The sequence below is a fragment of the Limulus polyphemus genome, unplaced genomic scaffold (assembly GCF_000517525.1).
Source record: "Limulus polyphemus unplaced genomic scaffold, Limulus_polyphemus-2.1.2 Scaffold407, whole genome shotgun sequence".
In the NCBI taxonomy this organism is placed as follows: Eukaryota; Metazoa; Arthropoda; class Merostomata; order Xiphosura; family Limulidae; genus Limulus; species Limulus polyphemus.
Window position 1 is genome coordinate 525,337 of NW_013666017.1, and position 17,480 is coordinate 542,816.

Sequence of the window (17,480 nt, forward strand, 5' to 3'; positions counted from 1 at the left end):
AACAGCACACACTTTACTTGTTTTCAAATAATATATATTTGGATCAAGTTAAACGTGTGTATAACAAAGTCTTCACACTATAAAGATTACAGGCATATCATAAACACTATTTTTATATAGTTCTCTTCTTCTTGTCAAAGTCCACTTAGGCCTATTCAATTACTTTAGAATTTTAGTTGACATGTCAAGCTATCTTCTCTATATTACTATCATACTAGTATTCTGTGTGTGATTCACTTACAGTTGTGGCGCAAGTTACTGTAATTCGTTTGGTCTTCTTTCTTCTAAAGATCCTCTGTTCCTTTTATCAAAGTTTGCCCAGGCTGATTCAATTAGTTTAGAACCACGCTTATCCTTCGTATCTTTTTTTATACTGTTAATTTCACTCATATTAAACATTAGGCCTGTCACCTTTGTGGTACTTAACTTCAAACAACTATATTCTCTGTCTACTGCTTCCCGCTCATCTCACGCTATTTATATCTTTATTACATAGTCTTCTGGCCACTTTCTATATTTCCGACACCATTCAGTTATTAACAAAACCTTCTACAATCATCTGGTTTTAACTCTTATTATACCAAAACTTTAAGATAATAAAAAATATTCACTCACAAATATAAATTAATCACTAATAATAATATTTCAACCAAACAATCTTTTATATCATGACACACTGGGAGTCTTCTTTCAAGGTTTTTACACACTAACACACTTATTCCAAGGTTATGCATGTCTATGTATCTTTGGACACATTTTTTCTATTGAACTCACAACTTATCACCTTTTTTTTTCTTTGAAGTTATAAATTTATTAGGAGGATTAGTATACACCAAGACATAGGACTTTGACCACAAGGTGCACCCTCTTGTGTTCTGTTGTTTTTGAGATTTTTTCTGTAGATAGAAGAAATTATTATAAGTGAAAATCAGATGGTTCTTTAAATAGCATTTTCAAGATGAATAATTTTTATCTAACATACAGTTACTTCAAATTCACTCATGAGCTTAATAAACTTTATTTATCATGTTCATATACAATTAATCAATTATATTTCAGTGTGATGAGCAATAATTATATTGTTCATAGTTAGTCAAATTTTTACACACACTAAATTAATGGCTAACAATATGATGTCATATTCAACTATGTTTAAGTATAACTGGTCAGTTATTTACACAACATGTTAGTCAGCAACATATATATATGTATATAATCAGTTAAATTCTTTACATCAAATAGGTGTTTGGAATTTATAATGTTTGTGCATAATCAATGGAGTTATATAAACAGAATACATATCTAAAGAACTTTATGTGAGTACAGATTGATTAAACATTTATGTTCCATGATAACCAAAGCTAGTGCAGAAAAGAGTTTCTAAATAGTAGATAGACTGATGACTGCTATACATCTAAGATTTATATGATTACAAGAAAGTGTAAAAATGTAGTGAATTAAGATCGTCTTGCAAATCTTCTATATTTATCTTTTGTTTTTCATATTCAAACATTTTTACCAATGTTAGAGCAGTGCTTTATTGCTTGTGTTGGAGAGTAAATTTTTTGTTATTCAATGAAACAATTATTTTTGTACATGTCACTCATCTTTATAAGTGAACTAATAAAACTGTCTTCCATTACTAAAATCCAAGCTGTATGTAAATGAAGGAGTAATATTAAAATGCTATTTGTAAGTTCTGTCAAAGTTTTGAAACAAAATTATACATTATGAATATACACTCATACTGTAGATGTCACGAGAACATAACAGAACTTTAACACTTCAAAAACATATTCCTTCCCTCTTAGGCTTTCCCAGGGATGGTCCCATTTTCAAAACGTCCAGCTGTGGACAAAAGTGGAGTTCCAGTGTTTCATCCGAGTGCTGCTGTGGCCTATCAACAGGCTATGGCCATGCAGGTTCAGCAGCCATTTGTGCCTGTAACATGTAAGTATTAGAATGCTTTCAAAAACTTATTTTTGCTACTGTATTGTCTAAATCGTTCCAAATATCCATTTTGTATCCCTTTTCTGAAAGTTATATTATGATATGAACTCTTACTTTATTCTTTATGTATGGGTATTTATAATGTTATGTACTGAGCTTTTAGTTGGTTTCTATGGAGAGCCACTTTTGAATCTTTTGACATCCTTTGAAAAGGTTGCTGCTTATGTAGATGAAGGTAAGGGTGTAGATTTGGTGTATCTGGATTTTCAAAAAGCCTGTAACAAGGTGCCACATAAAAGGCTTGTAAAAAAAAAATCTTTATAGATGTGGGGGATAACCTAGCTAATTAGATGGAGGAAAGCAGAGGGTTGTTATAAATGGAATTCAGTCAAACTGAATTAATGTCACAAGTGGGGTACCTCAGAACACAGTCTTAGGACCTTTATTCTTTTCGATTTACATCAATGACATAGATGAAAGAATGGTCAATAAATTACTTAAATTTACTGATGTTATTAAGGTCTTGGGTGTTTAAGAAAAAGCTTGATAATTATGTGAATGATAAGGTCTGGTTTTAAGATTATTTTTTAATTTATATATTTAGTAATTTTGCTTTAATTTAGAGGATGGGACAGTTGAGATGGACCAATAAATTCATTTTTGTCCCTAAACATTATGTTATGTTAATATTATCTGCAGTTAATATGAGTATGTGACATTCTCCAAAGAAAGGTGTCACCCTTAGTGTAACATAGGTTTTCATATTATCTGACAATGTTGATTTTGGAAAGTGATAATAGTAAAATATTTACTTAGGGTGAATTACACTTGCCTCTAGTCAATGTTTATTTTTGATAAATTGTAAGTAATATTAGTATTCTAAAACACAGCCAACGGGTTAGCTTTCTAACAAAAGTAATAACAAAGCTTTAGCCATTAGGAGTTTTATTGTTGTTTTTCATATAGAAATTTGCACCTAGTCCTCTTCTTTTATTATTGCATGGAGAATCATGGTGGCTAATAGTTTGCTATTCTTATGCTAACATATGAATTGATTCAAGAGTGATTATGTTATTAGGACTGAAGCTGTATAGGTATTATTAGTATAAATAAGTCAACATTTCTATATCATGATTGAGCTAATTAAGCTATGTTTTTTACTATTTATTAAAGTTAAACAATGAATACATGCATATGATCAGTCATCTATAATTCTTGTGGAAAGAATATTGATTGTATATATGTATAATATTGAAAAATTGCTCAAAGTTGCTGCTTTCTCTTTACTACTTGATTAGATAAGTTATGCTTTACTTGGCTTTGCATGTTAAATAAGTTGGGCAGGAAAAGCATGCCAGACTAAAAAAATAAAAATTAAATCAGTAGATGTTTTGCTTTTATTTTTGTTGTATCCACCTAGGAATTCAACACTTACTACATATTGTTACAAATTATATATATTTTTTTAAATATTGTAATTTAGATGTTAGCTAGAGAGCACATCATGTTAAGAACAAGCTAGTCCTAGAATTAGAATCTTCTTCTTCTCTGTAATGACCTCAATCTCAAATAAGTTAGTCTTAGAAAATTTAGAATATTAATTAACAAGAGGCTTTACAAAATGTCTAATAAGCTGATATTTATGTTACTGTAATGCAGATAGTATGACTGTAAACGTAGGCCTATAATGAGTTACAAAGTGTGCAAGCCTGTAAAGGAGGAAATAAAACTAACTTGTTATAGTCACATGGACTGGAAACTAAATTATTTTACCAGATAATTTAAAAGAAAGAACAATATTATCAATGTCAGAATGCTAAAACATTAGTCTGATTTACTAATTACTTTAAATTGAACAATCTTGGATTTTAGTTCTGACTCTCATAAAACATTTACAGATCATTCTAAGCAATATATTCTAACAAAATTGTAAAACCAGCTTCCTTGAAAAATTCATGTAAAAAGTGCAAAAAGTGATATACAAGTTAAAATTCAAAACAGGTTTTTCATGTTTTGCAGATGTCATTTGCTTTTGATGATGCTGTTGTCAACATTTACAAAACGTTAAACACCTAGCTCTTTTTATTTCTAACTTTTAGATGTTTTATGTGAATTTTCTAGTCCCCTTAAATAGCTCTATCAGATTTATTCTATATCTGTGACTACTTTTGTGTCCTAGAAAAATTATGACTTAATTAATGATTCTTTTCTATTAAACCTGTAAAAATAATAGTTACAAGTTTCACCTATCATTACCACTAACTGCAACAAATTTTATACATCTCCTGACTTTATATCCAATAAATTACAAATTTTGCATCTTAGTCTAATTCTACTGTATTAATTTATCCGGCTGCATTAAAATGTGTGTTAACATCTGTATCACCTCTGTGGTGAAATGAATTATTTTGGGATCATCAGTTAAGCCACAAACTTTGTTCAAAGAGCAAAGCTTGATGATTTATTGGACAAATAATAGTGTAAACACTGATACTCCTTGCATAACTGGGTACCTGAATTCTGTGGTTATCCAATAACTTATTTTTCCAATCACTTCAAAGTAATTACATTCATATAACTTGTGCTACTTTGTTGACATCCTTTTCTTATGTTGCTCAGCTAAGTACTGTGACTGGAAAATTCTACTCTGAGAAACTGTGAAATTGTTTATAAGACTTGTTAATATTTAAATCACTTAGGCAGTAAAATGACACCTAAACTTATCACCCACATTTATAGTACCCTCATTAAAATATAATAAAGGATTTTCTATAAAAAATATTAGGATTTTGTATGGTGCATCAGATTTTTTTGATTGAATTCTGAGAGTAGTAGGACAAGAAATCATAAGTCTAGGACTTGGAAAGGTCAAACACATCCCCAGTTGTGACAATTTCAAATAAATAATCTTCCAAAATAGTAGTGTCTGCAGCTTTACAGGATTAAAGAAAAGGGTTGATGTTTATTTGAGGGATTAGGGCTGGAATTTGTGATTAGGTTTTTGTTTGCTGAGGTTAGGTGTGTCTGTAAATTTGTATTTGGTCTTAGCTAGTTGTAGTTGGATAGATGCAACCCTAGCACTACTGCTAGCATCAGCTATACCCACTTTGCTTAATGCACCTTTGACCATTGCAGCATCCAGCTGGATAGCTGATTGTTCATAATTTTGAAGCAACATTGGGACTTCATCCTTTGTCAGATGATTACTGCTTGAGCTAATGCTGCCTGCTTTTTAGACAAGAAGCAAGTTTATTTCATGTATGGCTTTTATAATCATGTTACACAGCACAGATGCATTGGACCTTGTCCAGTTTAAACTAGGGAACATGGGGGGGGGGGGTACTATTATTCCTTTCACTACACACACAAGTGCAATCCACTGTTCTTGAGCTTGATCTGGGTGGCATTGGATGACTTTCTATTGGAACATCAGCTCATTGCATAGGCACAATTTTCTGATATATTTCACAGTATGTCCATTCCAAGGAGGCCTATTACATATCCAACATTGGAAATGATCATTTTTGTTCTGTAGGTGTCACGACATCTCCTAGACTAAGCCATAGATCTTTTTCTTCTCTAACATCTACTATATTGCCATTTGCTGGAACCAATTCAGTATTCACAGGTCATAGCAGTGGTCTCACTTGGAGGGCTTGAAATGTTGCGAGGTCTACTAGGTACCTAGGAACTCAACCTCTTGTCCTTTCATACTTATTGGTCCATAAAAAGCTCCACCACCCCAGTTCTGACCACTAAACTCTTTGGTTTCAAGCTGGCTAGTGTGCTTTAATTGGTGGTTAAGCTGAACTTTTCTAGAACATCTACTATTTGTCACTTGTCATCCTGGACTTATTGATTCAGTGACTAGATTTAATAATTTTGCCAACTTTACTGCTCAGCAATTTGCAACCATTGTTTCACAATAAAAAGGATAAAGATACTTAAGATAAACAACATTGTTTATTTATAAAATAAGGGGACACAAATAAACGTTTCATTATTCAACAGATTCCATCTTCAGTATCTGAAGTAAAATAAAAGAATTACATTATTCCCAAGTAAGTGACTGAAATACATAGCTATAATAACAATAGTTTAATCAAAACTACAACAACATAAAAATTAAATGAGTAACAAACAAAATACTGTACATATTAGAAAAATGCACAATTTAAATGATGACTGCATGTTGTTCAGTGTTGGTGAAAGTTGTTTGATGTTGAGGGTTTCTTTAATCAGTAATTCCAGATCAGTGTTGGCTTTGCAAAGAATACTAAAATTTGAAAGGTTAAGTTCATGTCCTGTTTCTTCACTATCTTGGTATATAGAGGAAGCACAGAGGTTACTCAAATTTTTTGTGTGTTTCATGAAAATGCCCATATGTTTATTAGCTCTAGCTCGTAAATAGTATTTGGTTTTGCCAATGTAGGAGGCCTTACAGTCTCCAGACATGTAAATATATACAAGACAAGAACAAGAGAAATTGGGAGAAGGTCTTTAGTATGGAAAAAATCATGTATGTGGGATGTAGGTTTAAAAACTAATCTGAAATCAACTTTGGGGTAGTAACGATGAATAGCACATTGAATTTGACTTTTTAAAGTTAAGCTTTGTTTACCAATGCATGGAAGACAAGAGTATATAGTAAATTTAGGTGCAGTTGGTAGTCTGGGTAGATTAATGAATTTCTTAGTTAGAAAAGTATTTGTAATTTTTTGTAATATATGTTGTGGGTAGCCAATACATTTTAAAGTATCTTGTATCAGCAAAATTTCAAAGTGTAAATTAAAGTACATAGCACACAAGTTATAAGCTCTGTTTAATAAACGTGTTACCAGATTTCTTTTGTATGCGAATAGGATAAAGCTGTCAAATTGTGTTAGGAGTCCAGTAAAAATAATTTTTTCTGTATATTGATGTACTAAATCCACTTGTGTAATGGTTAATGAGGATGTCAACAAAAACAGGTAAATTATTATTATTTTCAATCTCACAAGTGAACTTAACTTTTATTTTGTTTTAGATACTGAAGATGGAATCTGTTGAATTCCGAAACATTTATCCGTGTCCCTTTGTGTTATAAATAACCAAGGTTGTTTATCATATGTATTGTTATCCTTTTTATTTTGAAACTTCATTTTCCTCCAAATGCATCAATTGCTAATATGCTGACTTTGTGGGTTGACAAGAATCCACTTAGTTATTGGCTGGAACTTATAGCTGTGCTGTTTGTTTTTGCTGTTCTGTAAAATTTGGGAAGTTCATTCATCAGTGCACCACAAGTCCATATGCAAAGCAGGTGCTTTGTTCTTCCATGCAGAATCATCAGCTGTGGTTGTGGTATGTATTTCATGGGTACTTTATGGTGGCATCTACCATATAGGAGAACATGCATAACCCTACCCAGATCAGTCTGGTTGCCTCACCTTTCTGTCATGTAGAGATGGCTGGTTGTTCACCCTCCAAATAATATAGTCTGCCATGGTGGAGGCACCTGCATTGCACAACCTGTAAGTGAAATTGCTGCTGCATTCTTCTTCCTCTCTGATGGATAGTTTGAAATGACCACTTCAAAGCATATTACAATGAATACAACTTCTGTGAAAGTAATGATGCCTTTCATTCCCAGGTGCTGTCACATAAGCTCATTGGAGGCTTTTCAATGATTTCATTGATCAGGATTTCTTTTTAATCAGCAGAAGCCAATTGCTGGGTATTTCTTCTTGTCCAGTCAGCACAGGTCATCTACATAGGTGGTCAGTCCCTCAGTTTCAATAATACTTTAAGCCTTGAACTTGGCCCATTGGATTGCCAACTTTCCACTGTTTCAAATAAGGAAAAGAGAATATACAAAATGGTTTCCCAGTCATTTTACTGTTCTTTATTCAGGAATTTGAGAGCATTGAGGGTTGAATTGTCTAAGCTCAGGACCAAGCAGTGCACAGCCTTCTCCTGAATCCATCCATTTGAGGCAGTAACCTATCTCAAACATTTCAGGAACTGATCCAAAGTCTTCCTCCTTCTGTCCCCTTATATATTGGGAGCATGGTATGCTTCGTCTCATTCACAATGCTCTGTGTGACAGGCCAAAACATCTTCCTTTCATAATCCTGATGGATGGGAGGATGAGATGCTGCTAATATCCTTAGTTCTAGGTGGAAGTCATTCACAGAGAGTCCAATGCCTCAAAGATGTGGCTTGTCCCTAGTCCAGGGTGATGTGCTACATGCAGTGGCCTATCATAAAGTCCTGCACAACCCCAAATGTCATAACCTGTGTTAACATGACTGGGAATATTTCCATCCTTAAAGGTACTTTGCCCCATTGATCATGGTCTTCATTCATGAGTGCCTATTGCTTCATCTCCTGGGGAGACAATTCTTTCTAGCAGAAATCATCCAACAAAGGCATGCCGAGCTTGTTTCCACTATTTATCTGTGGTTCAAACTAGAGCTAGGGCTACTGTGCTATGACTGATGACAACCTGATAGTTTGGTAGAGATCTTCACATGCAGTCTCAACCTCTCCAGGCACAAACCAGTGAATGCTAGTCCTCCCATTGGTTGAGTTGCCTGGGTGCACCAGACTTGAGCAAATCCCCCTGAATCAGCAGTTCCATTCCTTTGCACTATCAGCAAAAATCATATGTCCAGAAAGGGGCTTCACCTAAAATCAACATCTTTTCCATACAACTTTCTTTCTGTACTTGTAACTTATTTCTCTTGGTCTCAAGTACTTCTGTGTCTGTGTCCAAAAAATGCCCTTCTTTCTGTGAGAGGAATTCTTTAAAAGTCTTTAAACTTGAAAGTTCAAGCAAGAACTAGTATGCAAGTTTTTGTTTCAGAAAGTCCACAGTATATCCTGATGACATAGTATCAGAATTTCTCCTTACCTTCTTGTGGTATATTCAGGTAAAAACCAGTTATCAGATAGGCAAACACACACACAAATAACAGCAGATTAAATCAAGAAATGAGAAGTGTTCTGTAATAGATAACATGACTAAGTTTCCTTTAAGTCTAAAATAATGAGTTTGCACAAATGTGAATAAATAAATAAAATCTTTGTAATAACAGGTAAATGGAAAACACAGTGTGCATACCAACACAGACAAAATGACAGTCCTTTCTACTAGGCTATGTAGAACTAAATCATATTTTTTATAAAGAAGTCTTCATTCAACGACCTTCTAATAGAAACTGGCTAAAGAAAGTATGTCTTAATTCAACAGGTGAAGTTACTTTCTTTGACTAGTCAACAGTGTCACCTCATGGTCTTTGTTCCTTTATAGAATAACTGGTCAACAAAGGATATTACAATGTCAATATTTTAACCTGAATGCTATATATTACTGCAATAGCTTCTCAGGCAGACGTGACATCACCTACTATAGAGAACAAAGAAACAAAGCAATTAGAATGAGGTAACCTTAACAGATTTCTGGACCACATATTGCCACTGTTACAACACATATTTTCATTATTGCAGCATAGAGGCTAAATATTCCAACAAATTTAAATCTGTATCACTAAAGCAGGTAGAAGCATATAATATGTCTGCATATCACACCTTCAGTCAATGTATTGGGGATTATATTAACAGAGGGAAGACCATATACATGGAATTTGAAGTCGTTTCTTTTATCATAAATGGTATTGTTATTGTCTCATTGTTATTCCTGATAATTAATTAAATATTAGGTACAGATAATTGCTAAAAATAAATATTAAAAGTAATCAATTGCTATCAGATTTACATAAATGCACAGTAAAATTTACCCCAGATACTATTAAGGACTGAGAAATTTATTGTCCTGAAACCTAGACAAAGGGAATTATGACCTGGAATTTTATTCCTCTCAGTGAGTGGAAACCATGTCAAATGATTATATCTGAAGTCAAAATTGGGTACTATAGTTCTTGGCTGAGAAACACATTCAATATGTCAAAACATTCTTGGCTTCTCAGGGCAAAGTACCTGATATATGTAGTTAATGAGATATTGATTTTTTAAATTGTATTCAGGTGTCATTTTTCATACTATGACAAACTTTGCTCCAATCCTAAAGCTTTTTCTTTGATCTGTATTAATCTAGCGTTATCAGTGTTCATGTAATTTATTCACTATCCCTGACTTACTGTTCTGACTGGGAGGTAATTTAGTAACATTTAGTCTCCTTCTTGGTAGCATTAGTTCTTAGTTTTATCAGGGAAAACTTTCATTAAGAGGAGAACCATGTGAATGTTGCTACCATTCTCTGAAGAAGAAGACAATCCCTAATAATGCCGCCACAAGTCTGTTGCTATTTGCCAAACTTCCAAAAGCTCTACACCATAATAGAAAAAAAGAGCTGATGCGAAATATGTATTTTTTATCTCTATTAGCAACTGTTAAATTTGTCACATCTCTTTACATAAGCTGACAGTAACTTGCATTTTCATATGTATTCCTAACTTTAGTAATAACAGTTACAAATTTTAACTGTTCATACTTTAACTTAAAAACTCATCTATGTTAGTAAATTTTAAGTATTTTCTAATCTTTACCTTTGTTACTATAATTATAAAAACACATATGGGAAATATGTGTATTAACATAGAATTATTTTTTATTTAAAGAAAAACTTTTAAATCCTGTTTTCATATTTCTATTCTGTGAAAATACAAATAATTATGAATTATAATATGTTGGGCCATGATAGATCATTTCATATACATAAACACAGTTTACCAGCATATTACAAAATCCAACTTTCAGAAGGTGGACATTATCACCCAAAATATATGCCTAAAGTACAGGTAGACAAACAAATTGAGTTTTCCATTATTGGTGGCAGAAGGATAAGAGGAATAATGCAGTATCACTGGGACTTGTACCTATCAGCAGGGTTATAATGGAGATACAACAAGATCTATATCATTTAAAAACATAAATGATGTTATTCTAAAGCTGTGGTTGAAAGACTTACTTAAATATGACTTATAATTCATACTGGAAATGTGTACACATTTTAAGATATAATTATTTTTGACAAATATGCTATAAACTGCAGTTTGATGAAAGCTTTATTAAAAATACTTAATCTCAAAGCTCTAATGTCTAGCTTTTAAATAAATAAACATTTTTTTACTAGGATTGTTTCTTCTCAAAACATAGCTTTATCTATAAAATAGCTGTGAACAATGAAGAACTGGAAAATTTTGTAAAAGAAACCATCAAAATACGGCTTTTAAAATGATTATACAGATGTTCAATAAAGGTGTTTGTATTTGTTCACTCTACAGTTTCTGGACATCCCACTGGTATGCCAAGGTTTTAAAAAAGAATTTGCAAAGATTATAAAGGTAGGTATGTACATTATAAACCTTGTTGTGTATGACAAAACAGTGCCCTGTTCAGTTAGAATATTCTGGTCAGCGGTAGTTCAAACTTAATGTCAATATGTGGTATAAAAAACTTTAAAAGTCTTCAAAGATGCATTGTATCAAATTCTTAATCTAGGTAGAATCACAAAGAAAATGTTGTTGTTGCTATTTCATTTCAGTCTTGGTTACTTGTTGAAAAAATTTCCATATAATAAATCTAAATCATTATTTTTATTTCAAGCTAAGAATTATCTTTTAATTTTTTGTAGGGAATATTTGAAGACAATATCAGATACTAGGTGAGGTAAATCGTGTGCCTATCAACAGAGAGAGAATAGAAAGAGAGCTCTTCCATAAAGACAAGACATTTGGCCATATTGTCCTTTCAGACCCCCTCCCCCCCTGTTGTCGTAAGATAAATGTGTAAACATTGGACAGACTTAGTAGCTTGTGATAATTTGTGTCCATAAGGCACCAAAGGCATCACTGAATGTTTCAAAAAAGTGGAAAGTCACAAGCAATGTAGGGACTTTAATGTAAGATGAATGCACATTAGGTAACATTACATGTATGTTAAGATTGGGTTATCTGAAGTGCCAGTTTTATCTGCATGGCATCAATAAATCACAATAACATTTCAAACTAACTTGAGCGATCTAGTCAATGGAAGAGTACCAACACAGAAATAAGAATGTGTTTTAGATGCATATCTGGAAACTTTTGTATATTATTTTTTGTGTAGTTTTTTGGATGGTTAAAGCAATGAAATCATGTGTATAAAATACTACCATACTAGTTACTCATTATTTATATTTAAATCTATTCCATTGTAATCAGTAAGAATAAATATATTTTATTTCATAAAACAGAAACTGATCAGTAATTTTAGGCTATGCAAATTGTTGAAAAAAGTATTCTAAGCAAATGTCTTTTGTGTTTGGTTAAATCCATTGTTAATGTTTCTTTGAAAACTCTATAACAAAAAGTTGTACATGAGTTCCAGGTTCTGCAAGTCTGTTGAATTATTGGTCTTATTGATGATGTGTGTGTATTTAGGGATGTCTAAAGGTCAAGTCAAATGTGTTATGAAAACTTATGGAGCTTTTTTTTTGAAAGGTCAAACCTTAGAGAGAGATAGAGAGAATGGATTTTGAAAAAAAAATCGAGAGGATATTTTTAATAATGTTGTTTTTTTTATGTCACATAACGTTACTGTTACAATCATATCAGTGGTTGTAGTGTTTCTTGTCTACTATTGTTAATGGTGTTGGTTTTGTAAAAGTATAAACTCTTCATGCAAAGACAGTTGGAGTATAAACCAATTCCTCATAGTTAGAACAGGCTATTATGCAATAGTATAAGTACCCAAGTATAATGATTAAAACCTATTCAATAGTGTATAGATTGGTGTATACATGTATATTTGTCAGATCTATCATGAGGCAGAGTTAATGTGATAAGTCATTTTAGCATGAAGACACTAGTGGCTTTTTTCGTACTAACTCTTTTTATCATACTGCTAAACTTCTGGAGATTTAAGGTCAACATGTTTACATTAATTTTTGAACTATATTGTTTATAAAGTTAAAAGTGATTTTCAATGAGCACTAGATGTGCTTACCTTACACAAGTTATGATTCTGTATATGTAAGCAATATACAATCTTAACCACTGGAGAAAATTTATTTTGTGTGAACCATTCACACTCTAGATTGACAATACTGTTCTAAAATTGTTTGTGTTGACTCATTTCTATGTCTTATATATATATAATAGAATCAAACTTTGCCCTTGCTATCTTCAAACTTTTGTTTTCTTTTACTGTAAAACATCTTTTCTGGGCTCATCATGTTACAAAACTTTATCCTGAAAAATGGACGAAGTAAAAGTGCATTATGTACTGTTTTCATAGGCCTTAAATGTACAGTGTACCATGTTCTTGGAATTGTTGGTATATCTTCATCAGTGCCATGTAAACTTTCTAAAAATATTTCTTTTAATATGATAATATACATTATTTGTTCTATCATTAGCTCTAAAGAAATTTTAATTAAAAGTTTTTATTTTGAATTAACAAATTCACTACATTAATTGGTAACACTCTATAGTTGAACAAGTGTATAAAACAAGAAAATCTACTTCTTTGTTCAGTAAAATATGTATATTATGCAATAGAAAAATAACCTGTAATGCCTGAAGTGAAAACATGCTTTGAAAATACTTGTTTTTTTGTTGTTGTTTTTGTTACCTGCCCAACCATGTAAAGAGAGAGCAATTATCAGTGTTCCAAACAGTTATGAGTGAATACTTCAAAGCCAACATTCCAGCATGATCATGATGATCTCTGGCTGATGTTGACTATAAAAAAATTCTTCCAATTTTTCACCAAGTACAGCATAATCTTCATTTATCATTATGCTCTTTGATCAAATTTTTTTCTTTGGATTGATATAAATGGATTTTAGGGCTGTGCTAGTTTAATTTCTGTGCTAAGTTTATATCAGTTGCTACTTACAAGTTGAAACATTTTGGCGATATTCTGAAAACACAAAGGTTTGTTATTACTTCATTTTGTTTTTTAACAACTTCGTATTCATAATGTTTAATATGATGATTACTTGTGAGCTGACCTGATTGTTTGATCTGTTATATTTTCAGCTGAGTAGTCTCACTGATAGGTTGGTTTGTAAATTAAATAATTTAGGTACCTGATTGTTTATTCTGTAAATTGTTAATTAAAATCAATCATATGATTGGTGTGAATGCTAGCAAATTAATTGATTGTTTAATAAAAATATAACTCCTTTTTAGAAAACCTATTATATGCTCATTACTTTAGCTTCTAGCCTTCTTAAGGAGCAGTAAACATATTCAGATATACAAATGTAACTGCTCCTAGAAAAGTTAAAAAGTTGAAACTCTGAGCATAATAAAATAAGCTTTTCTGGATTTATGGCTCTTACGTTTTATTAAATATGAGTTCACCACTTCAGTGGCTAAAACTTTTAACTTAAAGAAATAATGGAGGTGACTATTTAAATGTTCATCTTATGGTTTTTATGCTTTTTAATAAAACTTTACTTCACAAACACTTCTTGCTGGATATGTTAATTGGTATATCCTCTGTGTTGTTTATGAATTTTGTTATCTGGTTAGTTCATCTCATTATTCTAAGTTTGAAATAAACAGTCAGCAGATTACATCTTCCATCAGTCAACCAGCTATGTGATATAACCATAAAATTCCGATCCATGAGGATTCAACTTTCTTCTTTCCAAGGAGGTTTCTCTTCAAAACTCTTGGTGTATAACATTGGTTATACAAGTTATACATGTCTACAAGAAAGTACAGCAAAAGGCCATCAACAAATTAGTTCAGCCCTAACTTCCATTTTTAATCAAGTAGCTTGCACTGTATTAGAAAAAATGCACAACTTTTAATCTTGGATATTTTTCCCAAGAGAAAGAAAGCATTGTATTTATGTTCCTTTACTTTTCTTTTTATGATCTCTTTCTCATAAGAAATTTTCAATTCATTGCTCATTCATGCACATATTATGTCTGATTCTCTGAAGGTTCAAAAATTAATGCTTTGCATAATTTCATTCTTCAGTACTTTTTATGAATGTTTTTTGAGAGAAAGATTGTTTTATATTGATACTTTAGATAAGCTAACTTGAGATTTGTTAACTGATGATCATGTTTCAACAGATTATATGAAGGAAGAAAGGTTTATAGTTTCAGTCAGTACAATGTGTGATATGCATTCAAAGTGTTTTAATAACTAATATTTTATTACTTCCAATACAATGATTAATTACTGTGGTATCTGTGAGCAGCAATGTCTAGTTAAATTATTAGCTATACATTATGACTGACTACCAAAAGGTGGGTAGCAGTACTAGGTGACCTCTGGAAACAAATATTATATTGACTGCATAATGTATGTGTGTGTGTGTGTGTGTATATATATAATTTTCTCAGTATAATGTTTGATAATCATCATTTGTGGTCTATTGGAAATTGTATCATAAACTTTTGTTTATATAAACCTTTTTGTTTCATCTATATCAGAGCAAATGTGTAACAAGTGGTACAAATATCACTGATTGTGAACTAATTTTTAAAACAAATCTGTTTTGTTGTTTTCTTTATAACTAATCATATTAAAATGTGATTCTGATATGTTAAATTATGAAATAAAAGAAATGTATTAAGAGAGTATGTATGGTTTGACTAAAAGGTTAAGCCAGTCCTTCCACTACTAGACCTTGCTGCATTCACATTTTTAGCACTTATTATAACTGAATTGTTACATGAACTGTTGGTAAGTAAAGGAAACAAGTGATTAGATACTTGGAAGATGTCCAAGGTTTTCCAAATGTCTGTGCCTCAGGAGTTTCTCTTTAAATGGGAGTCTAAACAGTCCTTTGGCATTGACATAAAAGCTTCTACTCCCTTCTGGATTTTAGAAGTGGAAAGTTGCTCTTAAAGAATAGTAACAATAAGGTTGGATTGTACTGTTGAAGTATCCTGTTAAACATGAGAACAGTTTAATTCCTTTTTCTTGGCAACATCTACTTCTCTTCCTGGTCACAATATGTTATAATAAAAATAGTTAGTCAGTCCTGGTCATTAAAGTTAATGTCTTGTAGAAACAGTGACCCAAAAATCAGTCTGTATTACTGTAATGTCAGTATATTGGAAATAAAAGTACATTTATATCAGATCATAAGGAGGAATTGTTTATTATTATTAAATAATAATTAAACATGGAAAAATACCATTGTAATTATAGAAATATTACTCAGTATACATTTTTTGTATTTTTCTCAATTCAGTTGGTGATTTACTTTAAACTTCACATGTTTGAAAAACTTTTAAACTAGTATGAAAATACTTACAATCAATTCAACTTACTCCAACAGTACTTTTTGCCACTTACAATATGAATTAAGGTTTTTGGAGCTTTATCTGTCATTTAATCTACAATAAAACAACTTAATACTTGATTTGAATAGTTCACATATCTTTATATAAATACATTTATAGAGTGAGAGACATCAGTGTAATTAGAAAGTTTTGTATATTAAGATAATGAAAAATGGAGAAGACTGCATTTGAAAAGAATCAGTTTCTTTGACAAATAAAGATGTTTAGTCATAAAACTTACAAGTTTTTATGGAATCTTTTAATCATTTACCAACTAGATTTCTAATGAAACTTTTAATAATCAGTCTTAAAACAGGATAAAAAGTAAGATTTAGTAACATATTAATGAAATTATCTGGTTTAGTGAAAATAACTAAATTTTGGTTTTATCATTAACATTTATTCAGTCCACAGAGTGTATATATATATATATGTTTTAACATCTAATTAAGTGTGTTAAGTAGCTGTCTTTCTACTGGTCTATCGCTTCATAATTAGGAACGCCAAACACGGATAGCCCTTGAGTAGCTTTGTGTATAATTCAACAAACAACTTCTTCACTATGTTTACAATGAATCTGAAAACCAGTCTGTAATCAATTTTTGAAGATTGTTAAAGATAAGCTACATTCCGTTTATTCTGAATGATAACATAATGTGTCGAATCTTAATTTCTATAACGGTTTTGATAACAGTGGCCTATTAAAATTATTAATACGTATGGTTGTGTGTGCTACCTCTTCAACGAGCGCCACTATTGCTACATCAAGAAAAACACAGAAGCGTTACTCAATACTGTTGTCGCTACATATTTATAAATATAGCAGCGCTTTCGCTACGACTACTTTTGAAAATGGCATTTTTCATGACCATTTTTTTTTTTTCAATGGATAATGTTAGAACGAATAACGCAAATTTATGAATAAATGGTATGGTAATACTTTTTTGCTACAATAACATAATACAGACTTCTCAGTATCGCCTATCCATATTTTTGAATGAGGAGAGGAAAGCAGCTAACAACCATACAGCCTTCGATACGTTGACTGATAGTACTGTTGCGTCAGCGAGATCACGTGACTAGTATCACCCCACCCGTTTTCTAGAACTATCCCGTTCCTTCGGGAGTGCTCTGGCATTTGCTAGATTGGGGGTGGGCTGGTATATATAAGATGGCCACGGCGTGACGTGATAATGTGTGTAGGTAGTGAGTAATTGAACTGCAGTCAGAA

General features: G+C 31.8%; 1 long non-coding RNA gene across 1 annotated transcript; it reads left to right on the forward strand.

Moving 5' to 3' along the window:
• Positions 1–1,662: 1,662 nt before the first annotated feature.
• On the forward strand, positions 1,663–16,052 carry LOC106458037. Its single transcript, XR_001290749.2, has 3 exons — positions 1,663–1,950; positions 11,238–11,297; positions 11,588–16,052. It is a non-coding gene; the product is annotated as an uncharacterized LOC106458037 (long non-coding RNA).
• The last annotated feature ends 1,428 nt before the right edge of the window (positions 16,053–17,480 follow it).